Source organism: Amblyomma mixtum, chromosome 6, assembly GCF_055824585.1.
Source record: "Amblyomma mixtum isolate Tamu chromosome 6, ASM5582458v1, whole genome shotgun sequence".
NCBI classification, from domain to species: Eukaryota; Metazoa; Arthropoda; class Arachnida; order Ixodida; family Ixodidae; genus Amblyomma; species Amblyomma mixtum.
The window spans coordinates 28,810,513-28,826,171 of record NC_143017.1 but is presented as its reverse complement, the minus strand read 5'-3'; the positions used below and the strand labels follow the sequence as shown (position 1 = coordinate 28,826,171).

The following is a 15,659-nucleotide window of genomic DNA, read 5'->3' as shown; positions in this document are numbered from 1 at the left end:
GGCACTAGTTCATTTCATTTCAATATTCGTTGCTGGTCGCAGAAATTTTACTGGCGACGAGGACCCAATCCACGATCACTCGTCTGACCAGTGTCGTCTCGGAAGGTAGGAGAGGGCACGTTGGGAGCCGCACACGTGGACTGGAATCAGTTGGAGCTGACGGGTTCACACTGATAAATATCCAAATACACGATAATTGAATTGCCTTTGCACAATCCATGTATCGTCTTCTTAGATTGGACGAATACCACCCTATAGCACACGACTTTCAGTCCTCTTTGGAACACATAAGCACTGCATTAGTATCAATCATATCGGTGGAGGTAGAAACTGTTAGTTTTGTGAACATCTCCTGGTGCATAGCATTAGGAATCTACAAAAATTGTGGAGTTCTAGTGTTACTGGAAAAAAATAAAGACGCCATTGAAATGAAAAAAATTGTTCGCAAAATGCTAAGCAAGTTCGTGCAGTGGAACTTCGTTAACTACAAGGGGTCCTGTGATTTCTTCGGAATAGCTGTTATTTGTTAGAGTAGTGCACAGCGCAAATTGCAAATAGCGCATGTCAGCGGCCTTCCTTGCAAATGAGGACAACATAGGCGAAATTTAGCGCGCCGCATATGTGCACTGCAGGAACCTTCGACATGCTCAAGGAGCGCCCACCATGTCGGCGAACAAATGTAACACAAAGCGAATATGTCACTTTTGTGACTTCACCCTTCTTGTGAAGATCACATGCGCGGGACAGCTTGGATACGGGTATGGGAGGAAACTTGTTGTAGCGGTCGGTCTCCCGAATATCTGAATTCTGAATATCTGGTTCCGTTTTCTCCGTGCTGAAGCTTGTATACGAGCCGCTGTAAAGGTAGAAGCGCAGCGCTGATTCCCTTGGGAGTAGCTCGTTTGGTTCGCTTCGCCGCATAGCGAACGAGTACGTCAGTCACAACACTGCTCCCTATGACATACTATCTTGTGGAGGATGCGAAAGCCGGGCCAAAGGCTTTGATGATGGCCCCCTTTTGGTGAACGAAAATCGTTTTGACCTATCATTTTGCGCCGCTTCAATCTGTGAAATCAACTGGACCTCAATTATGTCAAGCCCACCAAGTGCACTGCTCAACAGTCTGCATTACGTGCTTTGAATTCGAATGCATTGTTTTTTCTCATTCATATTATTTTTAGTAAGGTGGAAACTTGGGTTAGTTGAATTATTATTTTTGTTTAGTTTTATTTTTGTTTTTATTCATGGATTTATTTATTTTCTTCCTTTGGAATCACACACCTACTCATTAGCATACAGTCGTAAGGCAACGCATACGCTAGGTTCATCTTCTTTCGTCACGAGGCGACGCGGTTTTGGGGCCTATAGATTGCGCGCTCGCCCCGCATGTTAAATGTCCTAGGTTCAGTTAACAGCATCTTCAGAAGAAATTTTACTTTTCTTTGGTACCAGGATGCCGCGGTGACGTCATCTGAAATTTTTAAAACCACTTTTGCGATGAACGCTGACAGCCTTGGACTTCGTTGCTGGGGAGCCATACAATGCGTTTGCATTAAAATGGAAACTATAGCGCACATGACTCTAGAGAAAGAGAGCGCGATGCACGGGGCCATGTGCCGCGAGGAGGTAGAACAACAGAGAAACTTGAATTTTCCACATTGAATCAGTTGGGAAGTGGTGAACACCATTACAAACTGGCATAATCAGCGTGAAACCGCCAATGGGGTTCATTTGAAGGTCGTTACGACTATATGCAGCGAGCTATGGAAACGAAAATGATAGGCGTACGGTTAAGGGACGTGAAGAGGGCAGAGGGTCTAGTAACAAACGCGAGGTAATTATATCCTAATCGAAATGAATAGGAACAATTGGGCTTGGGCAGGGCAGGTAATGAGAAGGTAAGATAGCCGATGGTCCTTAAGCATAACCGACTCAGTTCCGAGAGAACGCATGCGCAGAAACGGGAGGCAGAAAGTTCGATGTGTGGATGAGACTGAGAAATTTGCGGCGGGGATAGGGTGGCCGCAGCTGACAAAGAACAGAGTTGATTGGAATTATATTGGAGAGGTCTTTACACTGCAGTGGGCGTAATCAAGCTGATGATGATATTATGATGACACCTGCATCCCGTTGTAAGAAAATAATACTTCACAAAGAGAATATACCAGGTGCATGGATTTCTAAAGAACCTTCCAAGGTGAATGTGTCCCTTCCGTAAATTCATAATTTCCTTATAAACTCTTTCGTTACACTGTTGTTCGAATGTACCGGCAGATTTAAGAAAATTCCGAAGTCTCTAACATTTACAACGTTTTCAAGTAAATAAACTGATTTAAGACACGCATGGATCTTTTGTATTGTATATTGTGACTTTAGTTATTCCATCAAAACTTTCCCAGCACACATTGTTACTTACTCATAAGACAACACGTTATTTAAATATTTTGTGCATTTACTAGTACATCTCAAAAATGGCATCTTAGGCAGAAGCTCTGCGCAAAGGAGTCCCTACTAGAAGCCGATAATAAAGTAACAGCGGCGAATGACTATCAGAAGTGCAGGAGAAGGAAATCAAGTAATCGCTGGACATATCAGCTGCAAGGAAAGATCGAGTTCTGGAAAGTTGCAATAAAGCAAACGTACTCAGTGCAGCAGTCCATGCCATTCCTCTTATGGCGGCATTAGCTGAAAGGAAATCAAATGAGACCCGTAGGAGCTCTTCGTTCTCGTCGGCGAGGTGCATCTCGTCAGAGCATATCTCCAATTCTGCAACATGGGAACTCCTAAGACATGGAGCTCTCTTACGTTGGAACCAAATGGGCGTAGACGGGTAAAAAAGAATATCACGACTCTTGTATTCGCAAGCATGACGGACAAAATACCAAACGGCACTGCCCATGATAGGCGAACGTTCCTTATGATGTTTCCCGGGACCTCTATGCATCCGAAGAGACAGCAAAGAGAGCTTCCAGGTTCTCGGAATCTGATCATGTTACGGATTTCGTGCGAAGCAGTGTCCGGTCTTTCACCCACGCTGCTGCAACCGGCCTATGGGAAACCTCGTTTCTCCTCTTGTGTTCTCGTATCCCAGAGCAGGAGAAACTGTGGCGAGTAAAGGAGACCGCGCCATATCGCAAGAAGCAAACCAAAATAATGGCAAGGCACGTGGTATCGGAGCTCAAGGCGGCTGCATGGCCTCGTTCCTTACGCTCCTGCCGTAATGCCTATCACTGTTAAGGAGAAGGGATCGGATATGTGCGAATGTTAGGATACTAGCTGCTAACCCGAAAGACGCGGATTCGATCCCGGCCGTGGCGGTCGCATTTCGATGGAGGCAAAATGTTAGAGGACCGGGCACTTCGTGATGTTAGCGCACGTTAAGCAACCCCAGATGGTCGAAATTGTCCGCGAGAGCCCTACACTAAGGCGTCCCTCATAGCCTGATTCGCTATGGGACGTTAACCCCCTAAAACTATAAACTGTTTGGCTGTCTTCTGCCGTATGAATAAACCACAGTGTCAGTTATTGGACTAGCTTTACAAAAGAGAAGCTAAAGCATGGCCTAGATTTTTTGTACGTCAAGTTACTACCAAGAAATTAGGTTCCGACCCCCACCGAAAGAAATTGTTTTGTTAAATTCAAAAATCCTGCTGTGCCGGAAGCAGCAGTGACAGTTGTGGCCAAGGTTGTAGTAATAAGTGAATCATCGGGTAAATGGACATTAGAGGCACCATGAGGACGAACTGAACTTCGCCTACAAATGTTGATTAGTGTTCGGAGAAAACTGCATTACTCTCACTGAAAACAGAGGTTTGATTAACCTGAGAAGGGTAGAAAACGAAATGTACGCGTCACCACCTCCGGCCGACTGCGCAGTTAAGATGCGCGCGTGGTCACTTGTTTCTCGTAGGTCCTACAGGCCAAACAGCACTGCCGTACTTTTTGAAACAATGATCACGGAGTTCTTTTCCCCGTGGACATCCCGAGTTTGTATCTAGTCATGGCAAAACATTTAGATGCAGTGTTCTCAGCAAAGAATTCTACTGCTGCCGGACGCAGAAGTACGCAGTAAGCGCCATAGCATCGATTTTCACAAAGAGTGAAAATTGCACGGAGTTGGCCTCAGTGTTTTAATTACACTCAATAAGGAGGATGGAGAGCATTTAACGTGCACGCGTGGTTGTTCCGCTCGCATTGTATCCTGCTTGGCCACGTCTTGACTGTGGTACTAGTACATTGCCATTTGTTAAACTACGATTTGGAGTACCTACGTGCGGCCTTGTGAATGAACTGGGTCAATCAAGCCAGCGTTTCTGATTCTATTCAACAGCTGTGTATATGAAGTTAGTAGGTACACTGCCAGGCGGAGTTTAGTTTCTTGAGGGCGTCACGCGTCGTCGCGATACGCTACTCACTTTCCCATACGCAAAGACCTTCCTTCCCCACTGCACACCCGTTGGCTTTAAGGTAGGGTGAGACTTTATTTCGTGAAAAAATAGAATTTTAATATTTTCTGAGTATTTTATAGAGAATTTCTTTGTCTTTCAAAACTATGTTACACTTTCGTATTCGCGATTTCAAAACTAAATTTTCTGTCTTTTTTGAACATCACGTCAGACAGAAAAGTGGGCATTCTCGCTGTTTTTCTGAAAATAACATTTTTGCATGTTTGTTTACCTTTTTCTCGGGCGTTATAAGGCATAAACAAACGAAAATTTTCACGGATGTTAATCAATGCCATTCTTATAATTTATAGCCAGGTCAACAGCCTAAGGTATTTTCTATTTTTCTGACGAAAACAGAATTATTCTTCAACACAGAAAATTAAAATAATAAAATACAGCTCTTGTTCGAAGCGAATAATTGGTACCTGTTATGTAAAGGATTGGTTGCTGCTCTCGTACAAAAATTTCAACAATCTACAGGTAGTGGACTTTATAAAATGTATACAAGTAGAAAAATATAAAACAAAGAAAATATACTAGGCAAAATTTCAATCTAATTCTGAGCTCATATGCAAGCTGGTTCTATCCTTAGGGTTTCCTTGCAAATGTTATAGGCACAGCTTTTGTTACAGCTGTCATTGCACGAGGCAAAATCAGCATATTCTGCTTGCACACGAGCATCTGTACTTGAATCTGGTAGCAGTAGTGGTGTGTTCTCTCTATTTCTAGACTGCCGCCATAGCTTCAGTAAGCGATCAATTTACTGTACTTTGAAAGTACATCGAGTTCTTTCTCACGCACATACCTTACTGTGGGCGTGGACTACTTTTTTGGCTTGTGGGTCACAGATAGAGTTATTAAGAGTCGCTGAGGGGAACTCTAGCCGCGTATGACAGATGTATAGTGTTGCGGCAGTGATGCGACCTGTTCTGTACAATACCAACTTGTAATCGTAGCCTGGTTCCTGCTTCTTTTCTCAATGCTTATGATGGCTTGCTCACTAAAATCTAGAGCTTCCAACATTTCTACACATCGTTCCATTATTGCACCGTATGGTAATCAGCTGCACTTCCATCATAAGGCAGCTGAAGGTTAGCACCACTGCAGATCTTAGTGCAGGCAAGAACAAGTCCCTGAAGTTAGGGTCGGGGCCTGACACAGGAGGGGGAAGTCTACTGCAATCACAGCCTCAAATGATATTTTCGACTTTTGTTGCGAAAGCAACACTACGCTAGGTGTGAGCGATTTCGCGGAGCCCCGGAAAGCCCCAACTGCGCATGCGCGAGGAGCGAGTGTGAGACAGTTACTGCCTAATTTCTTCTCCTGAAATACAATTTTTATTTTCTTCATAGCAGCCCCTCTTTCTTCTTTCACTCCCACTTCCTCTCTTCCTCTACAAACGGAAGACGGGTGTCCACCGAGATATGTGAGAGAGTTACTGCGCAATTTCTTTTCCTCAAATACAATTTTCACTTTCTTCATTACAGTCCCTCTTTCTCCTTCTTCTTTCACTCCGACTTCCTCCCTTCCAGAACGGTGCGGTTCAGATGTTCGCCGAGATGACAGAGGAGGAGGAAGACATTTATTTCCACCGAATATGGCGCGGCAGCCACCTCCGGGTCGCGTGTTCGCCAAATGCAGCCGGTACAGCCAGCGATGACAGCGCCGCCCACCGGCAGGTAGCAGCCACATTAAGGCTGGTTATAAATATTCATTCAGAACTACTGCTTGACATCGCCGCTATGGCGCAGTGGATTAGAGGCACGTGTTGCGTATGGAAGGTCGGCCGTTCGACTCCGCTCTCTGTACTGTAATTTTATTGTTTTTTAATTTCATTTCTTTCCATTCTTTCCTTTTTAGGTTGCAAATCGTGATGCTTAGTGGCATATAACGCCATTTAAGAGGATTTATTATCCCTTTTAGGTAAGCCGTTGTGACAATCTTCAGTCACCGTGATCAATTCACCGTGGTTTCAAGCCTTGTGGCTGTACAGGCTGCAGTTGGCGAATACGCCTCCGGGTCCGCAGGCAGGCGTCCGAGGAGGCAGTCTATCGCACCGCAGCCGGAGGACATTCGACCCCGTCTAGAAGAGGTCTTCAGCCTCGGCCGCCAGGCGGACGTCGAAGCGCTGAATTTTTTTTGTCGGAGCTTAGCGTGGTCTCCCATTCATCGCTAGTTTTAATCGAGTTGCACCCTGGGGCACGAACGCATCTCCATGCTATGTGATCTAATCTTGCCACGTGGCCGCAAAATTTACAAATTTCGGTTTCTACACCGTCCTTCTTCGGTCCTCTGGCACTCGTCCAACTCCTCCACAGGGACACAGAGAATTACTGCGGCATTTCCTTTCCTCAAAAAGCGTTGCGTTCAAAGCGCAAGGTGGTGGTGGAAAATATTTATGTACAGATACACTTCAGGAGGTTATGCATGAGCTGACTCAAAAGGGGGCCAGCCCTTACAAGTACTAGGTGGAGGTCCCTGCTTCGGGACCCCAGTGGCGTCGGCCGCCGCCCGGGCTGTGTGACCAAGGCCCGTTGGGCCTGAGAGCCAGAACAGTGCAATTTTGGTAGAGGCTTGGGCCTCCACTTGGTCACGGGTTTGAGGCCCTTTGGGCCGGAGTCCTTCGCCACCTGCGAGGCGGGAGCTTGGCGGGTAGCAGCAGCCTTGTCGGTGGTTGGCGTGGCGTTCGCCGCTATCTTGGCCTCTCGTCTGGTGCGGCGCTTAAGCAGGCGCAGAAGATTTTCGTTGCGGATCCTGTCCGCGGGTGCCGATTTCAGTTCCACAGTGACGGGAACGGTCTAGCAAGACATGGCGTCCGGGTCATAGCCGCGTTGCAGAAGCGTTTCTGCCATCTTCCCGAAAGAAGCGGCACCCTCGCAGCCGAACGCCCATAGAGTTTCTTACTATTACCTAGAGGGAAAGCTGGCAACCCGTCTATGGGAGTTTGCATGGAGATCCCTCGAGACCACTTCAGCCACCATGGACGCTCAAAGCATCATGGGGCGGAGAGCTACCGACTGCAGAGCTTGAACTTTTGGCCAAAAAATAATGCAAAAATAAACGCTATTCGATAATCAAGAATGTCCTAACATTCAATATCTTGTCTGTAGATTGCAACAAACGAGCAGAAAAGCATTTAAGTGCAAACTTTGCCCAAAAAAAGAGATGGCTAGCTCTCCTATTGGCCAAGTAATGAACACTACAAAAACTAATATTTCGTAATTAACAGGCGCACTTTTAAAAGTAAATATGTTTACAAAAAAATGTTGTTGCTTAAACACTTTAAGAGGTTTTTAATGGCATTTTAGAAAATTGAAACCTCTTATTGGCGTCGTGTGTCTTGCGTTTTCATTACTATGGCTTTTGCACACTGCGTTCGCGGGAAAGTCGTCTGCGCACACACGAACAGCGTTTTCAGAATGAAACATCTCAGTAGTGCCACTCCATGTTCCCGAAAAAATACGACTGTCCCGCATTAAGTAGCTCACCGCCCCATGATGCTTTGAGCGTCCATGGTGGCTGAAGTGCAGCGCCGCCAGCGCCGTGGACTCCCTGGCAGCGCTACAACACGCTGTCGCGCTCCACTCCTAAAGGCGAAGCTTAAGAGTCATTAATTAGCAGTAAATATTATTTGGTCATGAATCAGTAATTAGCCATTATGTAGTAATTTGTCATTACTAGTAATTATTACTTATGTGTGACGTCATCCATAGCTGACGTCACCAGTGCCACAGAGGCAGTAAAAGTGGTGCGGAAAACGCTTTCACCTCTACGCACCACAAAGTGCCCCCTGAGACGCCGGCGCCGCTGCGATAGCCGCGCCGTTGCTTCCGCTATTCTACTCGGGATGGCCATTGGTCAAACCCACTGATCTCCACTAGGTGGCTGGATGCCGCATTCCCGCTTTCCGAGACGAGCGCGAGTGAAGCCACCGGAAGTTGGACCGCTTGTCCCGGAAGTCGGGTGTCTGCTGCGTATTTCAATGCAAAAAGTCGCGACTTTCTCCCTTTCGTTCTCAGTTTTTTGCGCTGTTCTCGAGTAATGTCTGCTGTTATATGAAAAGAACAAGCAAGCTGAACGCGAGAAATGTGAGCATTGTGTGCAGAACCCTGTAATTTCTGCGAAAGCGAAGAAAACAGGCATGCAGGTCTCACCCTGCCTCGGCAAAGGGGTACGTGCATTGAACACTATGTTCTTGCCTGGTTCCTGTCTTCCGAGCGTAAAGGAGAAGTTGTGGAATGACGATGAGGCTAGGTCATCTTAAAACCGAATTTTCGTGCAGGAAAGAAAAGGCACAGCGCGATAGGAATGACTGACAAGAAAGACGAATGCAGCAGTGCGCGTGAGAAGCGCTGTTAGAAGTCAAATGCACCAAGCACCACGAATTAAAGCCCATTCAGGCTTAACTTGCTCCAATACGAATCAGTACATGAAATGCTCCGTCGAAAAAGCAGTACCATACCTTCTGGAGGCGCTAATGTGAACCAACCGAACACCGTCGACACCTTACAAGATAAGTAGCCTAGCCCTCGCTCCTTCGCTAAATATAATTCGGTAAAATGGTCGCTGCGAAGTAAGCTGCCTAGTGAATGTTTCAACCTATTCTTTTTTATATTTATCCCCCATTGATAGCATTACTTGGGCTTGAGCGTGGGAACAAGCATCACAGTAAAGAGCAGAGTTGGCGAAGCTAGGCAAACGGGACGACACCGAGCCGAGTAAACGAGGCTCCATACTTGCTGCGTGTAGCGACGTCCTGTCGTCTGCTAGTGTAGTCCCATTGAGATGCAATGGGCCCTTATTTTCGAAACGTCTTTCCCGAAGACTTCGCTGGTCTCCTCGCTCAGTTGATGACGCAACAGGTAGGCATTGTCATGCAAAAAGACGAGAACGACGAAAAGACGAAATGCTAGTAGGAAAACAAAACTGGAACTGAAAAACCGTGCTGAGGTCCGATTTCATGCACTGCCAAAGGCTGACTTCCGGGACAAGGCTACTTACTTCCGGTGGCTTCACTTTCGGGTGCCCGATGCGGCATCCAGCTCCCCTAGTGGAGATCAGTGGTCAAACCACAGCCAATTTTCTCCAGCTGGCGGTGACGCATATTTCCTCGGTAGAACTTTACGCACGAAGCTGGAATCAGCATCGCCTACACGACGCTTTTCCATGGTCGACGATGCGAAACCCATGCGCACGCTGTGCTCCAGGTGGAAAAGCAGCGCGCCAACGTGAGAGCAGGTTTAGCCGTTTCCAGCCACGCACTTGTATTGCGCCGTCGATATTTTGCGGCAATCCACAACTTCAAAGCAGGATTCGACAGTCTGTGAGAGTGATTGGCATGTTTGCGTAGTAAAGTAGTGATCGTTGGTTTTAATTCAGCCATAAATACAGACAACATATTTACCTGCGTTATAGCGATGACGGTGCCTCGGTTCTGCTTCGGCCCCTGCTCTTTAATCCGGTTTGGTTTGGTTTATGGGGTTTAGCGTCCCAAAGCAACTCAGGCTATGAGTTGCTCTTAGCCTGAGTTGCTCATGTATTAGCTCACAGTAACTGCGACAAGAACCACATTAGAGCTGCTGAAAACTGGCTTCGTACGCAGTGAAGTAAAATGAGAAAGGAGTAATTTATATAAAAGGCACCTCCAAATAAGTATATTTTATCCGCTTAAAGTGCTGAATATCCTCATTAGATGACCAAATGGCTGCCGGCGCCAAAGGAATCTTGGACGGCCGCATCATCACGGACATCAACAGCTTCGCCCCATATAAAAGCACCCCCGCCACCGGCACCGTTCTGTGGGCTCGGTGACTGCACATCAGCGCAGCCATCTAATCCGCTAATCTTTGCGATGCAGACGATCAACCAGCTGTTCGTCAGCCTACTGTTGCCGACCTTGGCAAACATTCTTTCGGGTGCGTCGTTTGACTGCGCACCACCATGCTCCAGTGACGAGCCGGGACGCTACCGCTTGCCGCTCGTCAGCTGTCCGCCCCGGATGACTGCTGCTACAACAGAGGAACAGTGGCTGCCGGCGCCAAAGGAATCTTGGACGGCCGCATCATCACGGACATCAACAGCTTCGCCTCATATAAAAGCACCCCCGCCACCGGCACCGTTCTGTGGGCTCGGTGACTGCACATCAGCGCAGCCATCTAATCCGCTAATCTTTGCGATGCAGACGATCAACCAGCTGTTCGTCAGCCTACTGTTGCCGACCTTGGCAAACATTCTTTCGGGTGCGTCGTTTGACTGCGCACCACCATGCTCCAGTGACGAGCCGCGACGCTACCGCTTGCCGCTCGTCAGCTGTCCGCCCCGGATGACTGCTGCTACAACAGAGGAACAGTGGCTGCCGGCGCCAAAGGAATCTTGGACGGCCGCATCATCACGGACATCAACAGCTTCGCCCCATATAAAAGCACCCCCGCCACCGGCACCGTTCTTGTGGGCTCGGTGACTGCACATCAGCGCAGCCATCTAATCCGCTAATCTTTGCGATGCAGACGATCAACCAGCTGTTCGTCAGCCTACTGTTGCCGACCTTGGCAAGCATTCTTTCGGGTGCGTCGTTTGACTGCGCACCACCATGCTCCAGTGACGAGCCGGGACGCTACCGCTTGCCGCTCGTCAGCTGCCCGCCCCGGATGACTGCTGCTACAACAGAGGAACAGTGGCTGCCGGCGCCAAAAAAATCTTGGACGGCCGCATCATCACGGACATCAACAACTTCGCCCCATATAAAAGCACCCCCGCCACCGTTCTGTGGGCTCGGTGACTGCACATCAGCGCAGCCATCTAATCCGCTAATCTTTGCGATGCAGGTTAGTAAATCATATGCCTTATTTGCCAAAAGATCAATCAATTATGTTCTGGTACAGTTCCCGAGCCCACAGTGCTGTGTTGCCATTGCCGCCGAGTGTGCCACTGTTGTTCATTCTTTGCTATTGTTATCAGGAGATATCGAAACTAACCCTGGTCCTAACGACAACAGTGCAGTACTCGCGGAACTCCAGAAACTAACCGCAGGCCAAACCCAACTAATAGCCGAAGTACAAGGACTGAAATCCCAGCTCACTACTACGGATAAAACCATAACCGATTTAAGCAATCGTATGGCCGACCTGGAAACACACTACCAAGCACTACTTCCCCTCCGAAACGACATTGAAAAGATGCAGGCTGACACAAGCAACATGGCGCGTATAATCCAGGAACTAGAAACCCGCATAGATGACGCTGAAAACAGATCACGCTGTAACAATCTCATCTTCTATGGTATCCCTGACACTACTGATAGCGAAACGTGGGCAGAATCTGAAAAACTAATCATTGAAGTTTGCCGTAATAACCTTGAAATAACTGTGGAACCTCACGAAATAGAAAGAGCTCATTGCCTCGGTCGTCACTCACAAGATAAAAATCGTCCCATAATCGTGAAATTCACAAGTAGCAAAACTAAAGAATCCTTCCTATCAAATGGGCGAAATTGAAAGACACGGTTTATAGTGTTGGAGAGGACTTCTCGCATGCCGTTCGTCACGCGCGAAAACAACTTGTTGCATTCGCTAAAGCAAGGCCTGCCAAATTTTCCTTGCGATTTAAAACACTTCACATCGGCTCGAGCCGTTATATTTTTGACACTTCATCTAACACCGTAAAGCAACTCGCGTAGCAATCGTCCCTTCACCCTACACCAATAAAACGCCAGCGCGCGACACCCTCAAATGTTCCCTCAAATGTTCTCTCGTTTTCCGTGATATTCACTAACATCCGCAGCTTCCTCCCAAAGCGTGAACTCATATCCAACGTAATTTCTTCATCCAGGAGCAATATACTCATACTAACTAAAACTTGGTTAAACAGTAACGTGTCCGACGCTGAAGTTTTAACTGACTTACCCGAATTCAACGTCTACCGAAACGATCGAAAAGACTCACGGGGGGGGGGGGGGGGTGTTCTTGTTGCAATTCACCGAGGTATATCATGCTCTATTGCACACGTCACATCTGATATGGAATCATTATGGCTAATTATTCGCACTCCCCCTGTAACAGTACTTCTTGGCGTTTGTTATAGGCCCCCGCAGTCAAATCCAAACTTCTGTCGACATCTGAATGATGCTATAAATCATCTTGTTGTTAAATACCCAAATGCGCGCATTCTCCTTTTCGGGGACTTCAATTATCCGGACATTGATTGGCAGAGTTTAGGCACTTCCTCATTAACATGCAATACAGAGGCCAAGAACTTCATTGATGTCTGTTTAAATTTTAACCTCACACAGTTAGTCTCGGAACCTACTCGCGTCACGCATGCAACCGCAAATACCCTTGACCTAATACTAACTAATAGCCTTGAGTACCTATCATCCATTAGTTATCTTCCTGAAATCAGCGACCATAAAATCTTGCATGCTCTATTTTCATTTACCCCAGCTCAGAAGCACCCATCCAGAAAAAGAATAAATCTTTACGATAAAGGGAATTACGATGCAATAACTGAAGACCTTAACATGTTTTTTTCAGAGTACCAATCCACATTCGACACTCACTCTGTTCACGAAAATTGGTTGATATTCAAAAATAAGTTAAATTTGCTCTCTAATATGTTTATCCCCAGGGTATCTTTCCAAAATAACCGCAATAAGCCATGGTTTACTAAGCATCTAAAACGTCTAGAAAACAAGAAGAAACGCCTGTTTCGTACAGCCAAACACACTGATAATCAAGCCACTTGGGAAAAATACCTTGCATCTGAGAAATCATACTTACTTGCAGTTCGTAGCGCCAGGCGCTCATTTTATCACACTGACTTACCGAAGCTACTAATCAGCAATCCTAGACAATTCTGGCAGGTTTTAAATCCTAAGCACACTCATGATATTACACTCACTAACGACTTGCACGAAGCGGTTACTGACCATGAATGCGCAGAAATATTTAATAACGCATTTGCATCTGTTTTCACGAGTGAATTTGACATGCCTTCACAGTTACCATCGCTCAACACAGAAGCCATCATGCCAGCTATCACATTCTTCGCAGATGGTATCGCTTCCATAATTGATAACATGAAACTCTCATCATCAGCTGGTATGGACATGATTAATACAAAACTGCTTAAAAATGTGAAATCAACATGTGCAGCCTACTTATCTTTGATTTTTTCGCAATCGCTCTCTTCAGGGATCATTCCAGATGACTGGAAAACGGGGAAGGTCGTTCAAGTCCACAAATCAGGTAACAGAGACTCCCCCATGAATTATCGCCCCATTTCATTAACTAGCGTACCCTGCAAAATCATGGAACATGTCATCTACTCTCAAATTATAAATTTCTTAGACTCAAATGATTTCTTCCATTCTTCACAACATGGGTTTCGTAAGGGCCTCTCTTGTGAAACCCAATTAGCGTTGTTCCTTCACGACTTGCACACTAATCTTGACCGTAACAAACAGACTGATGCCATATTTCTAGATTTTGCGAAAGCTTTTGATAAAATTCCCCACCGTCGTTTATTAGTGAAACTTGCACAGCTGAACTTACATCCTAACATACTACAGTGGATTGAGCAGTTTCTCACTAATCGTTCTCAATCAGTGTTTGCTAACGACCACCTGTCTAACAGCCTCCCGGTTACATCAGGCGTTCCGCAAGGATCTGTACTCGGTCCATTACTCTTTTTAATATATATTAATGATTTACCTGGCCACGTTTCCAGCAGTATTCGAATGTTTGCTGACGACTGTGTTATTTACCGCACTATTAATAACTCTAGTGATCAACTTAGTCTTCAAACCGATCTTAACAGCGTACTTAATTGGTGTAACAACTGGCTCATGTCCCTAAATCCTAATAAATGCAAACTCTTATCCTTCTCTCGTCGCCATAGCCCGCATAGCTTCCAATATTCCATTTCTAACACCTCGATTAATTCAGTATCATCTTATAAGTATCTAGGAGTAACCTTGTCTTGTGATTTATCTTGGCGCACCCATATTGGCAACATCATTTCAGCATCGAATAAAACACTTGGTTTTCTCAAGCGCCATCTCCGCCTTGCCCCTCAACATGTAAAATTACTCGCATATAAATCGCTCATCAGACCAAAATTAGAATATGCCTCTGCCATATGGAGCCCGCACCAAACTTATTTAATTAATGCATTAGAAGCTGTCCAAAACCGTGCCACTCGATTCATCCACTCTGCATACTCATATGACGTCAGCATTTCTTCATTGAAAGCATTATCAGGACTACCGCCCCTTTCGTTCCGTCGTCGCATTTCAAGTCTCACCCTTTATCACAAATTATTTCATTCTTCCCTCAATCGGTCACCGTATATCACAGCAGCCGCACGCATATCTCACCGCACCAGTCATCCCCTACAAGTTGCCCGGCCGCCATCGCATACTGCCACCTTTTCCGCTTCATTTTTCTTTCGAGCAGCAACGGACTGGAACGGCCTACCCCCTGACATCGTCAACATCGCTTCATCCTCTACTTTTCAAGAACATGTAACCGATCACCTTCAGTGCTGAATAATATTCGCTGTTTTGTTTGCTCATTTCATTAAAATCCCACCCCTTATGTAATACCCCCGATACAAGGGGGCCTTTAAGGTAAATAAACTGAACTGAACTGAATTGAGCAGGAAAACTTTTCAGCCTTTTATACGTTTTGGACACACTGAGTGTCATGAATTTTCGGCTGAGGTCGAGCACCAAATCAGCCTCCCTCGCACGTGCTCTTCTCCGCACTTGCAGCTTCCTAGAGAAAAGCACGGACTCCGCACTTCTCTCTTTGAATATGATTGTTTTTGTGTGTCTGGTAAGCGTGTTGATGACATATGTCTATAAATGTCTATAGATATGCTTGTGTCTACGCTAGCGTCCTCGTTCCTTGCAACTGCCAGACGGACTTCACCTGTAACGCGGGATGCAATAGCAGTATAAAGAAATAAAAAGCAAACGCGTGCGCCGAGACGCCGATAGGAAGCGATGATTATAAGCAGACATGGCGCACATGCTACGGCGTTGCTGAGTGCTTACTAGTGACGTAACGAAACCGCTGCATACACATATCTTCAGTACCAACCTTCCCTGCGTTGTTGCTTGCGTATGCGCTCGAAGAAAGTATTGGACAGCATGCATGCACCCCTGTGATAATCTAGGTGTGCACCTGAAGAAAATGAAAACTACCACAAGAAATG

The 15,659-nt window shown here is 46.3% G+C and overlaps 1 pseudogene; it reads left to right on the top strand.

Annotated features, from left to right (window-relative positions):
- The first annotated feature begins 10,296 nt into the window (after positions 1-10,296).
- Positions 10,297-12,120, top strand: LOC149338494 (uncharacterized; annotated as a pseudogene).
- Positions 12,121-15,659: the final 3,539 nt, after the last annotated feature.